The sequence below is a fragment of the Pyxicephalus adspersus genome, chromosome 10 (assembly GCF_032062135.1).
Source record: "Pyxicephalus adspersus chromosome 10, UCB_Pads_2.0, whole genome shotgun sequence".
Lineage (NCBI taxonomy): Eukaryota > Metazoa > Chordata > Amphibia > Anura > Pyxicephalidae > Pyxicephalus > Pyxicephalus adspersus.
Window position 1 is genome coordinate 45000506 of NC_092867.1, and position 25132 is coordinate 45025637.

Genomic DNA, 25132 nt, shown 5'->3' on the forward strand with positions numbered 1-25132 from the left:
ACCTGTTTCTTTTACATAAAAAATAAACACTGCATTTATATAACTTCCTACATATTATGAATATACTTTTCTTTAAAAATATCTAGATCTCCGCAATCCATGGTTTTTACTTTGCCTTTAGACCCAGTTTTTAAAGCAATGGCCGTTTGTTAATTGCAGGTAAATTTGTTTCTAAGTTTGTTGCCCATTATTGAGCCTGATTTCTTAAAGCTCTCCAAGGATGGAGAGGATACACATGATTGAAGCTGGGTGAACCAGCAAACCTGGAATAGATTTGGTCCAGGATTGAAAACAAAAAAGCAAATGATTTTAAATAAATCCATTCCAGGTTTTTTGCTATATCAAGCAGGTTCACTAATGAATGTGTATCCTCTCCAGGCTTGGAGAGCTTTCACATTTTGCACCTAAAATCCACATCAGCCATGGAATATTGGGTTTTAAACCATCTCCAGTCCAGAATTTTTGTTTAGACAAGAACCTCTACAGAGAAGTTGTATTCTAGTATAAATCTGAATTTAGTAAATAATTGGATAAATAGCACTATGTTAGGCTTATTTTTATTAATTTATTGATTTTGGGTTTCCTTGATTGTAATTTTGTACTTCAGTTTTACAAATCTGGTTTTATTTCTAATTTTATTCTGCAGCATGAACTATTTAAAGCTATAGAAAATAACTACCTAAACCAGCCATACTACCCTAGTAATGGTTTCCAGGAGGGGAAATTATGTCCAGCCACATCAGGGCCCAAAATCACTACTATTTAAACATCAGGTACAGTTACGTGGGATCCTGGTCACATGCCCAAATTTACAGTGCCAAAATTGTAGGGGCAATGGGAATTAATCCAGTAAACAACATCAACTAACATCACTAATGAATCCACCTCCTTCATCTGCCTGCACCCAATCTGCATTTTTCTTCTCTTTTCCAACAGGTCTGTCATCCATTCTGGCTGCCTTCACAAACTGCTTTATCCATTTATATTCCAATACAATCTGCATCTGAATTTGGCCATTATCTGTTCACCATCCCTTTGTTCCAGTTAACTGCACATTGATATCACTGCACAACAACGATTTTGCTACTGGGAATAACACCAATTTGCCTATCACATGCAGATTTTAAGTTATTGGCATGCTATAGCTGTTCAAATGGTTGGTAATTGGATAATGTAGTTTTACATGGGAACATTATAACAGTTGCAGCTACCACTATGCCTGCTGCCGCCTCAGCTGAGTCAAGTCCCCTAGTGGCATGCATGTTCCAGCAGCGGCTGGGCATGTCAGTGAGCTGACGTCAGAAATAGGTATATAAGGCGAGATGGACCAAGGGCTTGTCTCTAGTGCAAAACCATCTTATTAGATAGATGAGATTTGCTTACAAGTACTACTTTGGATGTGAAATTGTAGATCAGGATAAAAGCTGGGCACCTCATATCTGCTGTCAGCTGTGTTACGTTGGCCTAACACAATGGTTAATTAGGAAGAGGAATAAAATGCCTTTTGCTGTGCCTATGGTTTGGCATGAGCAAAAAGACCATCACTCAGACTGCTACTTCTGTATGAGTAAAATTGCTGGGTTTTCGAAGAAGAAGTTAAACATTGTCTATCCTGATTCTGAATCTGCTCTGAAGTCAGTAAAACCTGATGCAGAAAATCCAGTGCCAGACCCTTTTACATTTGTTGTTACTGACAGTGACATGTCGGATAAGGAATAGGAAGATGATGTTGATGTTAATGAATGTTATAAACCCCAATTGGAAGAGGGTAAGCCACATTTTATAAGCCAATCAGATTTAGATGATATAGTAAGGGACCTGTAGTGTCAAAAGAGAAGTCTGAACTGTTAGCCTCCAGATTAAAGGAGTGGAATTTGCTACTAAAAGGAAGGACAACTTCAAACTTACGTGATCATCACACAAAGTTTTCAGGTTATTACAAGTTGGAAAACAACATTTGCTTCTGTACCTACGTGATTGGTCTGATGATAGAGTTAGGATGCGAACACATACCAGAGCAGTGGAGATTGTTAATAGACTCAAGCAAAGTCTGAAAGCTGTATTGCTGCATAAAGGTAACAAAAAACCTTCTGTTCCTCTTGCTCATGCTGAGGGAATGGAGGAGAAATACTAATCCATGGAGATCATTTTGAAATTGATTAACTATTCGGAACACAAGTGGAACATTTGTGGTGACCTGAAGGTGGTGGCACTCCTTCTTGGCCTGCAATTGAGATATACAAAATATATGTGCTTTCTGTGGAACAGTCGTGATGACAGCAACCATTACAAAGTGAAAGAATGGCCACCCAGACCCGAACACACTGTTGGCCAGTAAAACGTGAAGCATGAATCACTCATTGATCCAAAGAAAGTTGGATAGATAAGTCTGGCATAACATAAAACCTATGTCAAGCTAGACTTATTTTCTGCCGCTATAAAGAGCCGCTATCTTTCCACTTTTTCCCTTATGTACTATTGGCTTGGCAACCACTCTAGTGGTATTTTCTAGCCTTATCACTGCAGGAATGGGTTCCTCTCCTTCTGTTATGGAAACAAGATGTTAAGGCCGGTGTAACCCCAACATGATGGACGACTACTGCTGGTTTCTGGAACAGGAGACAGCGAAGAGCCACAAACACAAAAGCAAGTACCTGAAACACTTCCGAAGTGTACATGTGTGATGAAATGAATTATGTGTAATTGTATATGTTGCAACATAAAACTATGTTTTTGTTATGTCAGGGAACTATGAGGCAAAAGTTAGTTATGTATAGAGATTACTTAGTAACTGCGTAACGAGAGAATATAGCTAATCGCATCTATACGCTTAATTAACTAAAGATCCTGATGTCCTAGACAGAATTCAGATTTTGATTCAGCGCACTTGATTTAGTATAGGACACATGGACATGGACCAAGTAGCAGACAATAATTATTTGTTTGTGATGCAGTATATTTATTGCTCTGCCAACTACAGCTGCCGCTCACATTTACTTCAGTTTGCCATATTGCTAAATGTACCCCTGTGATTTACCATTATCTGTTTCAACAATAGATAGAAAACAGGCAGTACAAGAATACAATTTTTTTTTTAACAATTCATTTAAAATCAATAAATAGTATTTTTTATTATTAAATTTTAATATTAAAAACACATTAAACAATGGCTCACCATTCTAAATATATGGTGAGTGGTCAAAGCTTGAATATATGGAATCTCCAACAATATTGTTCTCTGTTCTCTACGCTTTTTGCGGCAATTAAATCATCTTCAACAGGAGGTTTGGAGAACTTTCCTTTATATTAAAAATTCTTTATACAACATTATCCATAAGATTTACTTTTTTCTCTCTCTTCCCAGTATCTGGCCACGCTAGAGACATCCTCTCAAGAATTGGCCCCATAGCACAACGTGGAGGGCAGGGATATAAAACCCAGAAATGATCCTACAGACTGATTTGATATTGTACCACTAAACTGATTTTTATCTTTTCAATGTAGGATTCCCCACATAGAACTTTCTATGGCTGGCTCCAAACAATTAACCTTCCTGCTTTGATCCTTTCAACATAAGCCAATTGTTCCTTACCTATGGGAAGATTTATCTTTGTCAATCCATAATTCTTCTTATGGTTCCATTCCCTCTCCTCTTCCTCCCTAGTCGGTTAACTCCTTATCTGCCTGCTCCCTCACTCTCCTGCTTTATCTGCCTGTACTGCTGCCCCTTTTTTTCTTTTTACTGCTACTTGCTGGTGACATCACCCAACCCTGGTCCACCCACATTCTCTTCCCTACCCTTTCAGCAAGATTCTCCCTCTTCCTAAGCTTTTTCTTATTCATCCAACTCATATTTCCAGTTCCTTTCTCTAATGGTCCATGGAATGCCAGATTTGTCAGCTATGAACTAACCTCCATGCGCAACCTTCTCCTATATAAATCTCTGAACTTCCTGGCTCTCATTGAAACTTGGCTTTCCTCCTCAGACTTCTGCACTCTCCTATGGAGGCATGCACTTCACACATACCCCCAGACCTGGCAGTAGAGTAGGTGGTGATTTGGGTCTCATTCTTTCCCCACTCCAACCATATCCACCCCTTCCACCTGTAAATCATCACTAACCTCCCTCAGCCCTGTTAATCTGGATAAAGTCCCCTCTCTCATCACCTGCATCTATTACCTGTCCATTTAACCCAATTCCCTCTGTTCTACTCTCTGCCCACTCATCCACCCTGGCCCACTCACTAACCGAACTATTCAATCTCTCCCTTTCTACTATTATCTACCCTTCCGCTTTAAAACATGCCATTATTTTCTCTATCCTGAAGAAACCCTCACTAGTCCCCTACCTACTTTCTAGTTACCATCCTATCTCTCTTCTCCCATATGTTTCCAAACTTCTAGCGTGCCTTGTTTATAAAAGACTCACTGACCAACTGAACACTAACTTTCTCCTTGACCCTCTCCAGTCTGGCTTTCAGGCTGCCCATTCCACCAAAACAGCCCTTACTAAAGTGGTCAATGACCTCATCAGAGGTAAGTCACAAGGCAGCTTTCTTTCATTGGTAATTCCTCCTCTTCCACTCTCCTCCCTGTTGATGTTCCCCAAGGGTCAGTCCTTGGACTGGTTCTCTTTTCTCCTACACCTCCTCACTCTGAGTAACCTCAGATCATTTCATCATGGATGGCTGACAGGTTTATGTAACTTGCCACTTTAACCTGTGCAAAATCTCCAAAATCCACCCTACCAATCCCCAGAGACCACCAAACTCCTTGTGTATAAGCTTCACTTTTATGGACTACTGTACCATCTTCCTCTCTGGTATTCCACTAACTAAACTTTCTGCTCAACAATAAATTATGAATGCTGCAGTCAGACTATCCATTCTTCCCACTGCATCTCTTCTTTGTATTTCCTCTTATTGGCTTCCATTTCACCATAAAATGAAATTCAAGCTCCTGTGCCTTGGAATTCCTCCACAGCCCTTGTCCCACTTACCTTTCTGAGCTGGTAGAAAAATACACCCTTAACCACTCTCTTCACTTCTCCAATGACCTACTAATGACTTCCCCATTCATAACCTTGTCACATGCAAGACTCCAAGACTTTTCTAGAGCTGCCCTGACTCTATGGAAGCGTCTTCCTAATCCAATTTGGCTTGCTCCTACTTTCTGCTCATTTAAAAGAGCACTTAAAACTCATCTTTTCAAACCTACTTATGATCTTCTGTCTCTTAAAACCCTCATTACTTACTCATCATCATTCCAAATCCCTCATCCTATTGTGTGGTACTCCGCCCATCTCTTATTATTGCAAGCTATTCTGGGCAAGGTCTTCTCTTCCTGAGTCACTATCTGTACCTCTTTGTCATTTTCAACCTCTATTAATGTACAGTGCTACGTAATATGTTGGCGCCTATATGAATACTGTTTGATAATAATAATAATAGTGGGGCATTTCTGCTATGGAACAGGACAGTACTTTACTTGAGCTGTCAACCAAATACCATGCAATGTCATATTTAGAGAATGCAATCAGCACGAGTAAACAAAGGTGAGGAAATGAGGTCCCAGTTGCATAGGAGCTTCCAGAATTGTTTTTTTTTTTTCTGATAGGTTTACTGTAAACTAGTTTAATAAGGCAAAGACTAGAGATATATTTTTTGGGTTACATCATTTTGCATGTCATCAATGCACTTAATAGTACTTTGACTATTATGATGATAAAATATATAAATACAATTTTGTACTGGCAAAATGCCCGAGATATCTCAAGGTACATTTTGTCTTTGTAATATCTGTATTTGTACCTGTGAAACATTTTAGCTCTAGTTTTATAGTTTGACCCTTGCCTTTATTTATACTTTGTTTCTCTCAGTTTGGAATGTACTGGAAAAATTTTTTATAAGCAGATAAACATATAAAAGTCCATGTCCCATAAGAATTTCTCAATTTATCTCTGCTGCCTGTATGGGATTAGGAGTAACTCATCACAGATAAAGTATAGAGCTTCTACTCAATATCCACAAGCCACTTTAAATGGCCATTAAAATATGTATGTGTGAATCCTAGTTTGGCAGATAATAAACATTCTTTTTTACTGAAAATTATAAATTTAATATAAAGTGAGGCCCGCAGCAGGGATATGCATAGGGGCACATGACAGGTGTGCTCGTGCTGCTTGGAAGAAAAGGGGGGGGGGTGGAGGTTAGGATTAAATTACAATAAATAGATAGGGGGATTGAGAGAGGGTAAGGTCAAGAGTTTAAGGGGTGGAGTAAAATAGATAAAAAGAGGGTGTAACGGAGGGACAGCACAGTTTTTGGAAAGAAGAAATTGAAGAAGAAATTGGTAGGCATTATGGAGTCTGTGGACGCATTAATGCAACAGCTTAGGGCCGCGGCTGCCTCACAAGGTCCGACGGAGTTCTGGAGTGGGGGCTGCCAAGGAGTGTAGCCCCCACTCAGATTCTGGTGAGGCCTTGAGAGGGGAGGCCTCACCTGTGAATGTCCCCCTGCATCCTGCAGGGAGGAAAAGAAGGTCGGTTGAGGGGGGACTGTGGCTGACAGGGGGCGCAGCCCCCCTTTGCAGAGTGAGGTGGTCCGGGGGGGGACTTCAGCTGTGCCTGGGGTCCTTCAGCCTGGACCCCTAAAAAATTGTAATGTGACTGTCTGTGGTTGTGGAGGAGTGGGGAAGGGGGGGCATGTGGGGATCTATGTGTGGGCAGGGGGCTTTTAGGGAAGGTACTGTGGGTGGGTTGCATGGGATACCTGCAGGAACCGAAACAGGTGGGCCGGTGGGGGGGCTGCATCAAGGTGGGGGGAGGCGCAGAGGAGGTGGCGGGTGTGAACAAGGGGGTATTGGGGATACGGCGAAAGGGGAAGTGTGCTTTGAGGGCCCTTTGGGGGCTCACTTGAAAGATGACGTCAAGGACCGGATCCTCAAAGGTGAGTATGTGGACATCTTTACTTTGCTTCCCTTAGAGCGTTTTATTGTAGATAGGAGTGTGGGGGGGGGGAAGGGCGCAAGGAGGAGAGCGAGTTGCGCAGGCATCGGATGATACCGCGTACGTTCTTTAATTGGATGCAGGCATTTAGCATTTTGGCGAGTGTGTTGGGGGAGAAGCAGCCGGAGTTGTGCGCTTCGTTGTTTTGTTACTTGGATACAATTAGGGAAGCTCACAGAATGTTTGGCGGGATGGCGTGGCTATGGTATGACGAGCAGTTCCGTCAGCGGGAGGTGGTCAGGCAGTCTCTGCGCTGGGATCACAAAGACACTGGGCTTTGGATGAAGCTAATGTCTGGCCTCAGGATAGGAGGGGGAGGGGGGCACGCAGTTTTTTTCAGGGGGGCCAGCCAGCAAGCAGCTGGGACCCCGGCCAATAAAAAGAAGGGGCTCTGTTGGCTCTTCAACGAGGGAGGTTGTAAGTTCGGGGGAAGCTGCAGATTTAAGCATGAATGTTCCAGTTGCGGTGGCAACCATGGGCTCTCGCGATGTTTTAAAGCGGGGGCGGGGAAAGGAGGTGATGCTGGTGGAAAAGGGGGTGACGCCGGTGAGGGTAGAAAGGATGCGCCCCTTTTTAGGTAAGTATCCTGACAGGGAGGCGGCCAGGGTGCTGGAGGCAGGGTTTGAGGAGGGATTTTGGATTCCGAGTGCGATGGGGGGTTCCTAAGGAATCGCAGAATTTACGGTCCGCTTTGCGGCAGGCAGAAGTGGTGGCGAAAAAATTGGCTAAGGAGGTAAGTCTGGGCAGGATGAGTGGCCCCTTTAGGGAACCGCCGCTGGAGGGTTTGATTGTGTCACCGTTGGGTTTAGTTCCTAAAAAGGAACCAGGTAAGTTTCGGCTGATACATCATTTATCCTTTCCGCCGGGGGAATCGGTTAATGATGAGATCCAGCCGGAGGCGTGCTCGGTATAATGTTTTTTCTTCTCATTCTTTCAGGATTGGGGCTGCTACAGAAGCGGCCAGGTGGGGTTTGGGGGAGGATGTCATTAAAAAAATTGGGAAGTGGGAATCCAATAGGTTTCGTTTGTACATTAGGCCTCATTTGTTGTGAGGGGATTCTACTGAAAGGGTGTGTGGGGGAGTATATTTTTTAAGGTTTGGCGGGGTGTGTCAAGGGGTTTAGGGGATTGGTTGTTGTTTTATTTGTTTGTTTTTCAGGTACACAAAGATGTTTGGTGTGGATTGTCGGGCATTCCTACGTCTGGTGGGGTGCCAAACGGGCGGACGTCAGGCCAGAGGGTCGGCAGCTGGGTTTTTCACGGGCAGAGGCCTTGATTCGTTGGATCGGTGTGCGTGGGATGCTGTGGAGCCGGATGGTCCCAGAGATTAGAAGGTGTGCGGCGCTGGACAGAGCGCCGGACGTCGTGGTGATGCACGCCGGAGGGAATGACCTGGGGAAGAGAGCGATGAAAGGTTTGGTTAGGGATGTGAGGTTAGATTTTTTGCGGTTGAAGGTGGAATTTCCGGGGACAGTTTTTGTTTGGTCGGATATAGTGGCGAGGTCAGTGTGGAGGGGGGCTCGGTCAGTGGTGAGCATTAATAAGGCCAGGATTAAGGTGAATAAGGAAGTGGGCAGATTTGTGGGACTAGGAATGGGGGTGTGGTGGTCTGGCATAGAGAGCTTGAGGAGGACACGGGGCGTTTCTTAAGGTTGGACGGTGTACATTTGACGGATGTTGGAACTGATCTGTGGTGTCTGGGTCTACAAGATGGAGTACAGAGAGCGATCCGGGTGTGGAGGGGCGTACGGGTGTGAGGAGTCCCACCCGTACGCTGTGGCGGTTGAGGTTTGGTGGAAGGTAAGAATTCTAGGTTAAGTACGGTTGGGGAGGCACCCAAGGTGGTGGCGTAACCCCCCCTTTTCAAGTGGAACGGTGGAGGCCCCTGAAGTTGTGCTGTGCTTCTAGGGGGCCAGGATTGGCTTGGGGTTTGGTTATTATGGAAATGTGGTGGTGTGGCCGACTTTACCTTCTGGACCTGCAATCTAGTAGTTGTCGGGTGAAAATGGTTTTGGGGAAGAAAGGGTTAAATGAGAGTTACAGGTTGATTAGTTTAAAAGGTTAATGTTAAGGTTGTCATTAAAATGTTATTTAAATGTTATTTAAAAGTTATTTATTTGTTTGTGGAATTTTGTTAATTTGTTGAGATGAATATTTATGTTAATTTATGAATATTTTTAGAAGTTATGTTATTTAAATAAACGGCTGCTTAGCAGCCATTTTAAAACGCATTCAGGTGTGGAGTTTTGATTTGAGGTATGGGGGGTGTTTGTGTGGGAAGGGGTTGGCAAGGTAAAGGGTTAATGTGGTAAGTATGGTAGGGGGAAAAATGGAAGGCAAGGTACGAGCTACCCTAGTCAAGCAAATCTTAACAATGTAATCTAGATTCTATGTGTAGTGTTTAATACAATAAAGCACTACAATATGACCTAAACAATGTAGTTCATACAGTATGTTGATGTATAAACAGACCTTGTTATTTCTTACAAAGGTACCCAAAATCAAAATGTAATGTTTACATTCCTAAACCACAGTTATTATTACTATGTTACTGCAGATGACAAATTCGCATACTCGACAAATACAAACTATGATACAGGAGGAGAAGACTACCCTACCGAATAGAGCTGACAGTCCAAAAGGTGGAGTGTATAGAAGGATGGCTAATTAGTGCTGGGTTAAGAGACATATGAAAATGCGTAGGAAAGTTTAAAAGGTGATCATAAGAGCAAATCTAATAGAAAAAAGGAAAGCAGTGGGGGCAGCTCTAGTGAAGTCTTGGAGCCTTTCCTGGCATGAGGTTAGGAGTCAGGAAGTCATTATAGGTCACTGGAGGAACTGACAGGGTGGCTAGGGGTGTATTTGTCAGGTCAGAAATGAAGGTGGAACTAGCTGCAAATTTAAATGTCAAGCACAGTAGCTGAAATTTGATTAAGTGAAATGGAAGCCAGTGTAGAGAATTAAAAAAGGAGGGGTAAGTAATCATTAGTGGGAAAGATAAATACAGTCTAGCTACAGTATTCATGATAGATTGTATGAGTCTGGAATGTGAGAGTAGAGGATGTTGCAGGAAGAGGAGAGTGGGAGAGGAAGAGTTACCATAGAAAGAATCTTGGAAGAAGCAGTCAGATACAAAGCAAGGGATAGCAGTGTCACCAATGCTCAAAGCTCAAGGAACCCCTATCAACCACGGAACCCCGGTTGAGAAACACTAGATACTATAGACCATGCTATTCAAATGAAAGCATGTAAAACATGCATATTTGAAAATGGCTCAGGCATGCTCAGTGTTAAGAACCCAATTACCAAGCTGACCAGATCTACCGATTTATACTCTCTGCAGGCTAAAATCACAGCCAGTTAATAGAGAATTGTGAAATGCCTTGTATGCAAATATGGTAAAGTTTATATAGTTTTAGTATGATATAGCTGATTTATGAAAAAAAACATGCACCTGCTTCCAGATAAAAAAAGGAATTGCATTATATAATGAAATGTGAACTAATGTACATATATTTTATCAACAGTTTTAATGAAATTTGACATATATAAATAATAAATATTTATTAACCTCCTGGGCATTTCAATGATGTCTGGATTTCTTTACCAAAAGCGGTACACTGTTTTTCATGAATTTTTTTTTTTTTTTATTGTAGACCTGTAACTTACAGAAATATGTCCGAACAAGGGTCTAGTAGTTATCCTGAATATAATAAAGTTTGAAACACACAATCATGTAAAAAAAAACTCAATACAGCTTTTTTGTATTGAGTTCAATGCACAGTGATTTGAATTTCCCGCCTGCACCGACGCTTACAGTGACATCACCGGGAAACCCCGGAGATCGTCCCTGCACACGCCGGATGAAGACAGAAGAGGACAGACGTCTCCGGAGGAGCTGCGGGGACAAGGTAAAGTGTTTTTTTTTCAGTTGTAATCCGATTGTCATGCAATGTTGTATGACAATCAGATTGCACTTGTAATGCGTGTTTCTATTTTTAGCTACCCAGAGCCTGGTTCAGGGTAAACGACTGTAGCAAGTTTACTTACCCCGAACCAAGCTCGGGGTAAATGCCCAGGTGAATAAAGCAACAAATGTTAGCTAACATAGTAAGATGTTTTTTATTACAATTGTTCTTGACTGGTTTGGCTGTTATGACTATTACAGTTGATTTTTTTTAATGTAATTCAAGAAATAAATAAATGTGCAAAACAAACACACCTGGATAGAATTTAGTAATGATAACAATACACATAACAACAGCAGCAATCTGATTGCTTTTCACTTACATTTCAAATTTTTCACTAGTTTTTATTTGTTAAGTTAAAGTCAGGTGTCAATTCTTAGAGACAATAAGCCTGACAGTATTCTTGCGAAAATTTCCTCGAAGTTCTGAGGGTTCCGCAAACTTTTGGCGAAATTTCGCAAAACCATCTGATATCACTATAGGAGGATTATCATGGCTGCCTTCATAAATACAGCCGTGGGAATCCTCCTGTCAGTGAGCGATCCCCGGGCACTACAGGTCGTTCTCGCCAAAATCTCGGTAAGCATGAACGGCTGAATTTGCAGCGAGAGTCTTAAATTCTCGCTCGCTCATCCCTAATCAGTACATTTGACATTTAAAAATACTTCTAATTTTAAATTTCCCTCCATTCCTGCCCCCCAATTCACGCACGCTGCCCGCACACACGTCACATGCCCGCCTGGCATCTGCATCCCCTATCCTCGCGTCTCCAACATTCACAAGCCAGGATACAAGGCCATGGCATCGCAGGGCATCGCCAACGAGATGACGATGCTGTCCAGGCATCACCAAGTGGACATAGATGCCGGGCTGGCATCACTGGAAGACGCCGCGGGCTCGTGAGCAGCAGGTAAGCACGCAATTCAAACCCGAGTATGGCTTGGGGTTACCACTTTTTGTAATTAAATTTCACACCGAGCCACACCTCGTGAATACCGGTATTCTCGAGGGGTAAAGCTCCCCAAGACTGGAGAAGATACACTTTCATCGGTGAAGCTGAGTGATCCAGCAAACCTGGAAGGGATTTCATTTGCTAATATTTGGAAATGTTTTCAATCCTGGAGCAGATCCGTTCCAGGCTGATGAAAGTGTACTGTCTATATAAATAAATAAAATATAATGTGAAAATATAGGCAGAAATAACACATTTTTTTGGCAGCCACCAAACTTTTATGGTAATTCCAAAACATACCATTACTAAAGTGTTTGGGGACAAAACATATTAAAGCCAAACTTTAATTTTTACCTTACATAAAAGGGTAGGCAAGGCTTTCATTTAAAGTAAAAATATTTTTCCTGTGAGATTGGCATTTTCAAACAAAATCAAGTCAAATTGTCTCCTTTTACAGCAAGTTACATCACCCGATCTCACCCCTGCGCAGTGTGAGATCATGTGACATACCCATAAAGGGGGAGATGAAGGCTGAGCTCTGGGACAAAAGAAAATTCCAGGATGCCATGGAATCCATTTGAGGACATTTCCAGCATGATCTAGGGATCTGTGGAATTAAAGCGAAGTATATATTTTTTTTTTTTAGTTACGCTTTATTAGTGCAAACAAGACGCTAATTATCATCTAATATTATCAGAATTTCACTTATTAGCATTCCAATGCTTGCAGATTTAAAAGGTAAACTAAAGTCAATCAGAAACATTTCATTTTTTTAATGTTACATTTTCACTTATATACATTCACATTCATGAAAACCTTTTGTATTGAAACATGCTGGGGAGACAGTTGTAGCTTCAAATGATACATATGTAAATAAATAGAACATTCATAGCATAACAGTGGGATTTGCAAAATAATAATATTAAAATATACGGAGCAGCAGGCGTGTGTGCCTCTACCTCCTGCCTAGTCCTAAACCATCCTCTGTAACCTAGCTTTCCCAAGAAGAAGGAAGCAAAAAGTGAGTGGCCGCCATTACTTTTGGCAAAACCACACCTTCACCAGCATCCAACTGTTGGAAGTCCCATCCTGGGTGGTAGGGGTAAAAACCCATTAAGGGGTCAGTTATTTTTTTTTTTAGAGGATACCCGGTGTAGTTTTTATTATTATTTTGCAAAATATATTTATTCAGCAAAACAAGAATGAAATAAAGACAATAAACACCAAACCTTCAACATGTTTTTAGTAAAAGCTGTGCCATTTTTTTAATATCAGACTGTGCTTTACCTGTCAAAACGAACCACATGGCAGGTGCCATAAAAACGTTTTGCATTGGTTTTGTTTTCTTTGAATCATTTGGGGAAAGTCATAACACTTTTGACCTTGACTTGTTTCAGTTTATAGATTTGCAGTATTAGTGTTGTTGATGTTTGTTGGTGAGGAAAAGTCTTCCACTTTAAAATCTTTGCCATGTTCAATTGCTGTATTGTTTGAAAATGTTTATTAGATGGATAGCACTATAATGACACATTCTAACTATTTGTTATGGCACATTATTTTCTAAAGGTGTTCTTTTCTTAAAAAACAACTAGTTCAGAAATTAAATCCACTTGTTCTTCTTGCACATGAGTAGAACCATTTAGCACTTTTTCAATAAAAACAAGATCCCGCTCTCTTTCTTTCTCTCTCTCTGTTGGCAGGGGTCGCCAACCTTTTTGGTCCCACGGACCACTAAAATTACCGGCTCCTGACCGCACATGTGTGGGAAGCCGGTTGTCAATCAAAGGGAAGGAACCTCCTCCATAGTGATGTCATCATGACATAACCACTCCCACTCTGCAATTGTAGATGTAAGCCTGGGATGGGAGAGTGGGCGGGTTCTGTCATGAAACACAGCCCGGCCACTTCCCTGAGCCAGGGAATTGCACGGTGGATGTGGTCCGCGGCTCTGGCTAGTGTGTCCTCCCCGACGGGGTCCTTTTCCTGACCCCGCTCAGGGGTGTACAGGCCAGAGCTGTGGGCCACCAAAATCTTCTCGCGGTCCACCAGTGGTCCGTGGACCACAGGTTGGCGGCTGCTGCACTAAGGATATAAACATTTTGGCTGCCACGGCCACTGAGTTAAGTATGTATTGAAGTTAGGCAGGGGTCTAGGTTAGATTAGTGAGCTAGATAGAAGAGGCTGCAGGTTTTCGTATGAAAAATGCAGTTGTACTGTAAGTTAATAATTCAAAGCTTTTAACATTGGCAAAAGTATAAAAAAGGTGTTTTATGCAAAGTTTTTCAATAGCCACAGGTGAGATAATATTCACTTTGTGTACTTTTGCTCTTAAAGTCTGTTTGGGGATTTTTCTAAGCTACCTTATAATGCCATTAGAATAAATTGGATGTTGAAAGATCATACTAGGAATTTCATACATTCAGACTCTATGGGATTTTATTGGCAAGCAGTTCTTTGATACAAATGCAAGTTCCTTTGTGAGTAGAAATTTACTCTTGTTTAGAGAATGCCAATGCAAATTAGTCCAGGAAAAGTATCTAGAGTGTATGGAAATGATATACAGTATTAAGATTAAACAAAACATAGAGATGGAGGGGATGTTTCTGAATTACATTTTAATTAATTCCACCCCCAATGTCTCTTTAGCTCTGTATATTTCTACTTCCAGTGATTAAAACTCATTGGCGTACATTCTACTAACTCAATTATACAAATACCTTGTAGAAAAACAAGGGGAATTCTTAAGTGACTTGATTTTATTTGAAATTATTTTATTATTGCTTAGAATACAAAAGCATCAAATTGAAGGGATTTGTGCACGTATAAAAACAGGGGATAAATGTTTTTTTCACTCTCTACCTTTTGTTGTCAAATATATTTCATTTTCATAAATTGCTTTATTCCTTACCCTAGGCTTTAGCATGAGTTTATTATTTTTTCTATAACTATTTTCCTTCCCCCCAGCCCTTGAATTTTCCATGAACATTATGTACTGTAACAGAATGAAATTGTTTTATTGCTATATCTCATTCTGTGATCTAATTAAACATTCTTAATAGCACAGATTACTCATGTCAAAATATGGTACTTAAATATGTAGGAGTAAAATCTTGTAACTGCCCATAAAATGCATTTTTGCATCAAACATTTCTTACAAGTTATTTTTAAAATGTCTGTGAACATGGGTAAATACTTGTAAAGTCAATGCAAATTATGAAATATGTTAAAAAAAATACATAATTTAAGAGAACTGCATTATGATTGTTGTACTGTATAAGGATTGTGCTATTTGATATCTACCACTAATTAGCATAAATCTTGCTACTATGGCTATCAGTCACTTTTAATTCAGCAAGCATCAATAACATTGTAATAGAATACATTTTTTAAAAGTTAAAATAAAAGATAAGTAAAAGACAAGAAGTAGAAAAATGTCTGCATTCTGTTGGTAAACCAGAAATAGGAGACAATCAGATGGCATAAATAGAACTAATTGTTTACTCAATAAGGATAAAGTGCTTTAAGGTAATAAGAAGTGACAAGGACAGTGTATTTCTTGCAAGATTAAGATATATAATCTTTTATTTGCTGAAAGTGTTTCTAATCTGCAAAGCAAAAATGACGCAGCCACCATATGCCACTGTTGAGTTGTAATATTTAATACAAAAAAACAATTAAAATGAATGCCACCTTCCCAGAGTGGATCTGAGTATTACTGCTATGTGTACATCAATAAACAAATAATAAACATATAACAGTATCCAGAGGGAAACCTAATATGAAGATAAAGGACCATTCAATAACTAGTGTCTGTTTATAGTTTATCTCTAGTTAAATATTTAGTTTTGGACAGTGCTGAAAAGGAAGACCACCATACAGGTTTTTATTGTGATCTGTGTCACAGAGCTCATTCATACATAGGAATTGTAGTAGTGCTTATTTGCATGCATTGTTGCATTGCCATGCCATTTTATTTAAATGGTACCAAATGCATGTCAACTACGCATATGTGCTGCACTTCAGAACACCACAATACACAATATGCATAGCAGTGTGGTGCACTATTAAAAAAAGAAGGTGCAGTACATTTTTATGTATTGAAGGTCATTGACTTTAAAGTAACATAGAATGCCACTATATAGATCATCTCATTACAATCTACAATTACGCTTTCATTGTGGCACAGGGTGCAAACAGATCCTTGTGATTTTCCCAAACTTTTTGATTCAATAGGAGTAGTTAGATCTGCCAAAAGTTTGCAAGTTCATCAAAATAAATTAGTAGACCATTAATGCATTGCATAGTCTTTGCTTCGGTCAGGCAAAGTCAAAGGAAACAATAATTTAAAGGAATAGATAACCTATAACCTTTTATGTAAAATGCTATTAGAGTGATAAATATTCCCATGTACAGTGAATGAGTGGAAGCTCTACTAACTCCAGTTACTCTATCATGCACAAGCAAAATTTTGGTTTTTCTTACATTTTCTTGCACATTAATAAATGTATTTTTACAGTGCATTTTTTAAATACATTTACAAAGCTAAGTAAAGTATTCATTGCAAATTTAAAATTTGTTTGCTAAGTTGACTCATTTAGTAAATCAACATACATGAGAAAAGAAAAAAAAAATCATGAGTTATGCTTGCAAGATAGGATCATTGAGGTCAGGAAAGTTTCATCTCATTTATATATGGTAAAATTTTGCTTTCTTAAGTGTTTGAACTTTCATACAATTGTTTTGATTGATGGGCATTAAAACATCAATCCTGCTCTTAGACTAGAGATATATTTTGTTTTTGATTGTTTTAGGTTCTTAATTACTACTTCTAAATAAAATATAACTGTCCAAATGGGACTAAAAGTTTAAGGTTTAAGTTTAAAAGGCTCTTAAAATGTATTTTTATCATTATGCTCTTTATTTTTGCATCATGTCATGGTTCTTTCAACCTTGTCCTGGGGTTTTTGCTTGCCTTTTTTTTATTATTCCATACCTGGTCTAGCAAACTGATTGATGGATATGATATTACTTTGATCTAGTGTTGCATTTTTTTTAAGCTTCTTTGTATCAAACAAGTTTAGAAGCACTATAATAATATTATTATTAATAATAAAACACACAAGCTTCCCCTGCTTACTGTAAAACATACTGTAGACAGACCACAAGCAGTATCCAAATAACACCACTAACAATAATAACAGCTGTAAAACAATACGGGGCCCTAAGGATACACTAAATTTAGTACCACTTAATTTTAAAGTTAAATATTTTAAGTTGAAATTAAAAATTAATTAGGGCCTTAAAAGTCACAAAGCTTGCCAAAAAGACTTTTTTTCAATTCAGTTTTATAATTTCCCCAGCATACTAAACCCAACAAACATATTGAAAAGGAGGGAAGGAAGTCCTAGCAAGTTAGCTGTTGTAAAATAAATCACATGAGCAAACATGCACTAAATGGGCCTGTCTCAGAAACTAGAAAGATGAAACTAGACTAGCAGAAACTAGAAAGATGAAAGGAAAATGCCAAAAGTCATCCCAATCATCTCCATCAATCTCCAGAAAATCATTTACCCAGGCATGTCTACTTGGACAAAAAAGTGATAACTTGAGAACTTGGAAAAAAAAAACCCTGGACAATATATTGAGCTTTGTGTTTCTAGAAGAAACACAGTGCAGCAGTGACAATAGAGACCTGAAAGACACACCTGCAGTCCCAAGCTGAGCATTAAGTGCATAATGTAGTTGGATATATTAAAATAGTGATTTGGTAGCTGAAAGAAGTTTCCTGATTTAACAAAAGTCACCAATCTGTTTTTATATCTGTTTATATTTGTTTTATGTCTGTTACATTTTTCTCCCCATAAGTGCATCAAGAATACTAGCAAAATTAGATAGCAAAGAATTCTAACAAATTGGAGTAGGGATGAGCGAGAATGCCTCTGGCAATCTCACAAAAATTTACTCGAACTTCCAATGGTTCTGCGAATTTCCGCCGAACCGATTTTGCAAAAAAATCAGGGGATGGAGGAAATTAAAACAGGAGGATTCCCAGAGTTCCATTCAGCCCTGGGAATCCTTCTGTTTACAATCCCCTGGGAACTAGAGGTTAATTACCCTCACAGCCACAGCCACTGCTGCAATCATTGAGAAGATGCCCGGCACTAGGGGTTAAATTGGGAGAAGTCTCCCTATTCAAAACCTTTAGTGCTCTCTGATTGGCTGAGGAAGGCTTTCCTCAACCAGAGAGCACTAGAGGTCTCTCTGATTGGCTGAGAGTCTCCCCAACAAAACCTTTAGTGCTTTACCTTTTAGCACTAAAGGTTTTGAACGGAGAAACTTCTCCCCATTTACCCTCTAGTGCCTTAAAAAAATTGGTAGAACTGTTGTGTACTGTTTTCAATTTACCAAGGAACAGTTTTCTGCTCCCTGAGCACAAGAGAACCTGCTGATAATGTAATATAAATATCTCTTAAACTGTAACATACTTAACAGTAAAGTAATATTATACATTTGTTACATTTTTCTTTTCTTCGATGCGACGCAATCCATCAGAAATGTATCATAATATTACCGTGCTGGAAAGTGTGTTACAGAGTAAGAGAAACTTATATTACAATGCAGCCGTGGCTGCAATCATTAAGAAGAGTGTGTGATCGCCAGGGCACTAGAGGTTAATTAACCTCTAGTGCTCCGGGGATCGCACACTTAGCTCATCAATGACTGCAGCCGTTTCTATATCCAGGAACACAGGACTCCCTGTGTTCTTGAATAGAGAAACTCTATCCAAGAACAAATACAACTAGTAAAGTCCCTAAAAATCTCCCACCTCCCACCTCCTCTCAGAGTGAGTCATGCGGCTTGCCTTTATGAATGAACGCTACCATGGGAAAAACTCTATCCAAGAACACATAGTACAGGAATGCAACAGCAATCAGGGGAGATGAGCTGCTCCGCTCCCCTGATTGCTGTTGCCACCCTGTAGTTTGTGTTCCTGGATACAGAGTTTCTCTATCCAGAAACACAGGACTCCTGTGTTCTTGGATAGAGAAACTCTATCCAAGAACACATACAACTAGTAAAGGGCTGCAAGAGCAATTAGGGGAGTGGAGCTGATTGGTCTTGCAGGTCCCAAAAATTCTGTCTTGCCAGCAGAATGTACAAAGGCCGTTCTCGCCTACATGTTTGGTAAGCGAGAACGGTCCAATTCGAATTTAATAAATTTGCTCGCTCATCCCTATATTGGAGTTTGGGGGAGAAAGAAAATTAGGTTGCAGCTGCTGTACTCTTTGTAATGCCATAATGGTGTATCATACATGGGGGGGGGTTAAAGGGTATGGTGACCCAAGGTCCCGAAATGTAAATGCTTCAGAGCCTCATATGACCCAATCACTGCAGCCCGAAGGGAAAGTTGTTAGACTGGGAGGTACAGTATGAACAAAAAACTATTTTCCTGCAAAAATAGTAACAGAATTTGAATCAGCTACCATGCTTTTAACCATACATATTTTCTGATTAGCACCATTTCACAAAAACATAGTGATATAACTGTCAAACCACTTAATATATGTCTAGAAATCCACACATGTGAATTCTAAAATATATACACATAGGAACTAACTTTATTTTATTTAGATTTAACTTGTTTATAGGTGAAAAGATAAATTCCTTCAAGCCAACAGCCTAGACTTTTACAAAAAAAAAACAAAAAAGCAAAGATTCAGGTAATAAACTCCTGAACGGAACAAGAGATTTCTAACCTAAAATCAAAGTCAGAGAAAGCTATAGAGGATATATGTGGGGTTCCAATGGCAATATTTTAGATTTAGATCAGTTTACTTATGAATTTTTTTTTATTTCTGCAATGAGGAGGGATTTTGCAGAAACAGTATAATATATATATATATATATATATATATATATATATATATATATATATATATATATATATATATATAATGTCATCTACCTCTAAAGCTGTTTTCTCCTCAAATTTCCCCATCTAGAGTCACTCAGTCATGAGGTTATGTTAGATATCTGCAGACATGGGCTTCCACATTTTAATAATCAAGCAAAACAGCTTCTGAAGTGGAAAAAGACCTCAACAAGACATCTGATAATAAACCATAAAGGGATGCCAACTCAAATGGTGGTGTAAGTTAACATAATATGCTGTAAAAGTCTACCAACACCTGAATAAATGTCTTTGTGCCTGTAAGAAGAGCAGAAAATGCAATGAACAGTGGGTCAAGTTTTAGATTTTGCTGTCCTATAAGTTGCCAGATAGTGATCACATGGAAATACATGCTGTTCACCAAATGATTCCCAAAATGCATAGAAAATTCACGATCTCTATAGTTCAGGAATCTGACCAGGAAAGGGCTTGGAGCCTCGCTAGGTGATTTGTAACATGTAGACACCCAATGAGCCTGCTCTGCTATGTAGGCCAAGGACACCTCCTTAAACCTAATACATTTTAAAGAAAAGTTCCACAAAGGCCACAAAATGGGAGCACAAAGCACTCCCACAACTCTGATATTGTTACAGTTCAAACAGTTTTCTTACAATTCTGCAACCATAGTGTAGTGGCTCCATTGCGGTTCCACAAATGAAAGGTGGGTATAAAGTGTATCAAGGTCTTATCTAATAGGTCTACATTTAATTACTAAAAAGTCTGTTTTTGCAAGGTAGAACAACTAGATTCTATGGTGCCAATGTAGCTTCTGTGGTGGAGGCATGCATGGCTACTGGTTCATAAAAAAAATGTGGATGTCTGTATTCCTGATGCTGTGTGCTCTGAGTGGAACTGCTTTAAGTTTGCATGAAGTCCGGAGACTAAACTGCCTGCTTTTAAAGATGCCTTCTATTCACATCTGACCAGGCTTACATTTTTCCCCGCCTGCCTTGTTGTCTAAACTGCCATGCGTTTTGCTCAATTAAAACAGACCTTGCATGTTCTTGTATGCCACCTTTGGCTAGCGTAGTCTAATTTATTTTAAACCTTTTGAAATTCCTTTTGTTAGGTTTCAGATAAAGCAGTACCTGGGCCTCATTTTGTATGCATTTAGGGCTGAGCTTCTTCAGCATGGAAATATTGAACTCTAATCTAATTGAAGGTAACATATTAATATTAATATCTAATTGTTCTTGGAAACCCCAGCAAACATTCGAGGAACAATGTGCCTTTGTCAGGCTAGTTACAAAAGTACAAGGGAGATGTTATTTTTAAAGTACATGGTTCTTTTGAAATGCAAACAAGGAAGCATATTTGTTGCCAAATATAATTAAAAAATGCACACAAACAAAGAACTCTAAAAAACAACAAATACACGAGGAATCAGTTTTTATGGAACACTATTTATAGGGTAACAACTATGGTGATATTTGTATGAAAGCTCCAAAAATGCATGAAGAAAGTGGGAAGGTAATGTGGAAACAGGAGATACAAGTCTATAGTGTAAAAAGTTGAAGAAAGGTTAACAGTTTGTGTAATATACATTAAAGGCTCTATTTATAAAGCAGGGAATCTTACAATATTGCCATTGAAAGATGTGAACCTAGAAGATTCCCACCAGGGAATGTTTGACAGAATGTCAGGTTTAAATAGTCAGATTTACAAATAAAGCATAACAAAAAGAACGTGTCAGAATATAATTCTGTGCCCACATCTGTGGGGTTGTCATCTCTCAGTAGCCCTAGAACTTTCTTATGTTCATAGAAAACTGTGGTGCTGATGACAAATTGAAATTCAAATAGAGAAAACCCCAATACTATTTTTGTGGCAATGCATTTTTATTTTATTTCATTCTTGGGTATGAAAACAAATGTTTAGATTTAAGTAAGGATACTCTTGGTTTGCAAAGTTAGACGCAAGATATTGAGCGTACTTGCGTTTTAAATTATTTTTTTTTTCTCAACTTGTACGCCCTGAGTGATAGCAAGAATCAACAGGCTTTTTTTTAATTCAGCTTTAAAAATGTTGTCTTTGATAAAGATTAAAAGCAATGTTTACAAGTATACAGTACCTGATTCTGAACAAATAAAGTACAAAACAAATGCAACATTGTTCTACTGTATGTGTCACCAAATTACCTGTGCTGTTATGTATATGCATGTATAATTTTTAGTCCCTTGATATACATTTTTTTGTGTGGTAGAGGTTTGTCCTTGGCAATTATTAAAGACCTGGGGACATTTAGGTACTCCTAAATGTCCCATGGATAAAATTGTCTATCAGTTTGTTTGAAGAGCAGTGTAGTAAAAGTAATTGAAATCACAAGATGGTTCTGGTCAACATTTCCATCATCCCCCAAACAACATTGTCATCTTCCTCTTACCGTAAGTATGAATTTGTTTACTTTGCTGTATTCTACAATATTATGTGACAATATGTTTGGTTCCTCCATAGAAAAAAAAAAAATAATTCTTTTATATGTACTTTTGTCTAATGTAATCTCTTTGGTTATGTTCTTTGTTAAGCTTATTAATGGTTTTATTTTCTTGTGTCAGTGTTATTGTTTGAATAACGATTTATTCGAATAATATTTCTAATATAATTCCTAAATCTTTTGCAGCTTTCAGAGTATCAAATGAGAATGTATTATATCTTTCAAGAGCTTTGACATCCACATGTTGACAGTTGGCTTTATTGAGCTTACAGTTATTACCACGGATTCAGCAAAACAATCAATTTTAAAATGGAACGAGTTAGTGGAGTAAGATAGAACGTCAGAAATAGTGTGCAGTACCTTTGATTTGTGATAAACTACAATGATTAGGAAGAGTCATTATTTACATAGAAAGTGCATCAATGCGCCAAAAAATAAGTATTATTGAAATGCGGCAATTTTTTTCTCACATAACCAGATTTCAGTTGTGCTTATAAAATACATTCTAGTTCAGTTTAGAGATTTGTATCCTGTGTAGGATAATAGGTGATTTCTTAAAGAAAAAAACTTTTTGTCTACCCCAACCTCTTTTAGAATAGTTGCTAACAAAAATAAACCTAATACAGAAGAAATTAGAAAAGTTTTGTTTAAGTTTTTTGTTCCACACCTAGCCTTAAAGGATTATCTTTAGTGTTGATGTAATGATTTGGGATGATTATGAAATTATATCCAAATGGAATTGTTTTGGCCAATTAAACAATTCCAGTATTTATTCACAAAATTTAGTTTACAAGTGATTTCATATTGCCTTAGTGCATCGTCAAGCGTCTGGGGAGCAGCAGAGAACTCAAGAAAAATTGTTTAGTGCCTCAGGCAGGTGGTAATTTGAACCCCGTCAAAACCTTAAAAAAGGCACGTAAACTCTAGTTGCTCTTTGTGTGATGAATCTGAGAAAGAAACAAAGCCACCAAGAGGTACAGGCTATTGGCAAAAGATACATTCAAAAAATAAATAAAGCCCTGGTAGCTTTCTATTTATCATTTGGCCAGATTGGCTCTCTATGTGGCACTGCTGTATACTGCTTTGGTATTCACTTTACTTAATCGGTAACCATCCAATGGCTGAATTGGAATGCCATGGACCCAGAAATCTAGGTGGAGACGGTGGAGAAGGCGGCATTGTGGCAACGGGTTCATGGACCTGCAATCACTAAAGGGTGCTTGCAAACATGTAAGACTGTGCCATAAATCAATAAGTCTACTGTGCATCGTTGCTAATTATAGTATAGGATCATCCACACCAATGAGTTCTGTTTTACGGCTGTAATTTTCACAGCAGAGGGTACTGGAATGTGTGGTAGAACTCAGTTGGTGAGGGTGGAAATCTGTGTGAAGCTAGGAGTTTGAAAATCATTGCAAGGAGAAAAGTATGCTCACTTCAGAGTGCTCTTGATCCTTACTAGCCAGGTCATTGCTGCAATGATGATAAAGATACTGAGCATTTCTTCTACACATCTGTATGGCGGTACCTATGCTGTAACTAGCAGTGACCGGCTGTTAATTGCGGGCTTCTGACACAAGTCTCACCCCTGCACACACTGTAAAACTGTATTCTTTTCAATTTTACAGTGTAAATATTATATAGAGTAGGGATTTGATTTCACATTTAGGTGGCACAGGATATCTAGTTTTTGAGACATTTTTTGGTCATTCTTGACGTTAGATGTAGAGATGAGCGAATTTCTCAAAAATTTGATTCGGCCGGTTCGCTGAATTTTTCAAAAAGATTTGCTTCTATCCAAATTTATTTGCGGCGAATCCCGTTAAAAATTGGCTATTACAAATCCCTATTTATCCCCTGTAGTGCCCAGGGATCGTGACGTCACAGTGGGAAACTAAACTGCAGATGACCTCTGCAGTTCCACTACAATGTCCAGGCACTACAGGTGATGAATGGGGGGAGTTTCTCTATCTAAGAATACAGGGCACTAAAGGTGATGAATGGAAGCAAGTCCCCATTTATCCCCTGTAGTGCCTAGAGATCGTAGTGGAATCTCTACAGTCCTCACATGTGTAGCCAACATTTTTGGAAAAATTGCGATTCGTTACCACAAATCGCAAGGAAATTCGGATTTGTTGCAAATCAAATTTTTCCAGAAATTCAGATTGATATCCACTTTGACTGTTTCGATTTGCTCATCTCTAGTTAGGTGGTCCAGCATTGGGCTGCTGTAGTGATCATAACAAACCACTAGAATTATTTCTTCAATGGTAATCAGGTTCTGCCTGAGCATCAAGACATGTTCAGTTGAATAGGTCTAGTACTAAACAGGAACCTGTTCAAGCAATATTTGTTATAATATATAATCACCAAAATCATTGGATTTGAACTTGCAGAATAATTTTACTTGCTGCCAGAAACCGGTCTTTAAATATAAATATTACCTAGTGGTAAATATTAAATAGTAACCTCTGTTTTATATGAGCTAATAAAGTCTTTAGGCACTGCAGGAGCTGCCTGACCTAAGATTTGTAATTTCAGGATATTTATATATCCGAGAACACAATGCAGGCAAATGCAAATTCATGCAGTATTGATAGTGTGGAAATCTTAATATACTCTGTCTGGCTGACCTGACCACCTAATTTTGCTTTGTTACAAGAAGCCAACTGATTTTAAGGACACCATATTTAAATGTTAGCTGTAAAATAATGTTAAATGTTTCTCTACAAAATTAAGTGATAAAGGAAACCTTTGCATTTTTATTTGAATGGAAAGAAATAAGTATTTCCAATATACAGTATAACAAGTTATGTAATAT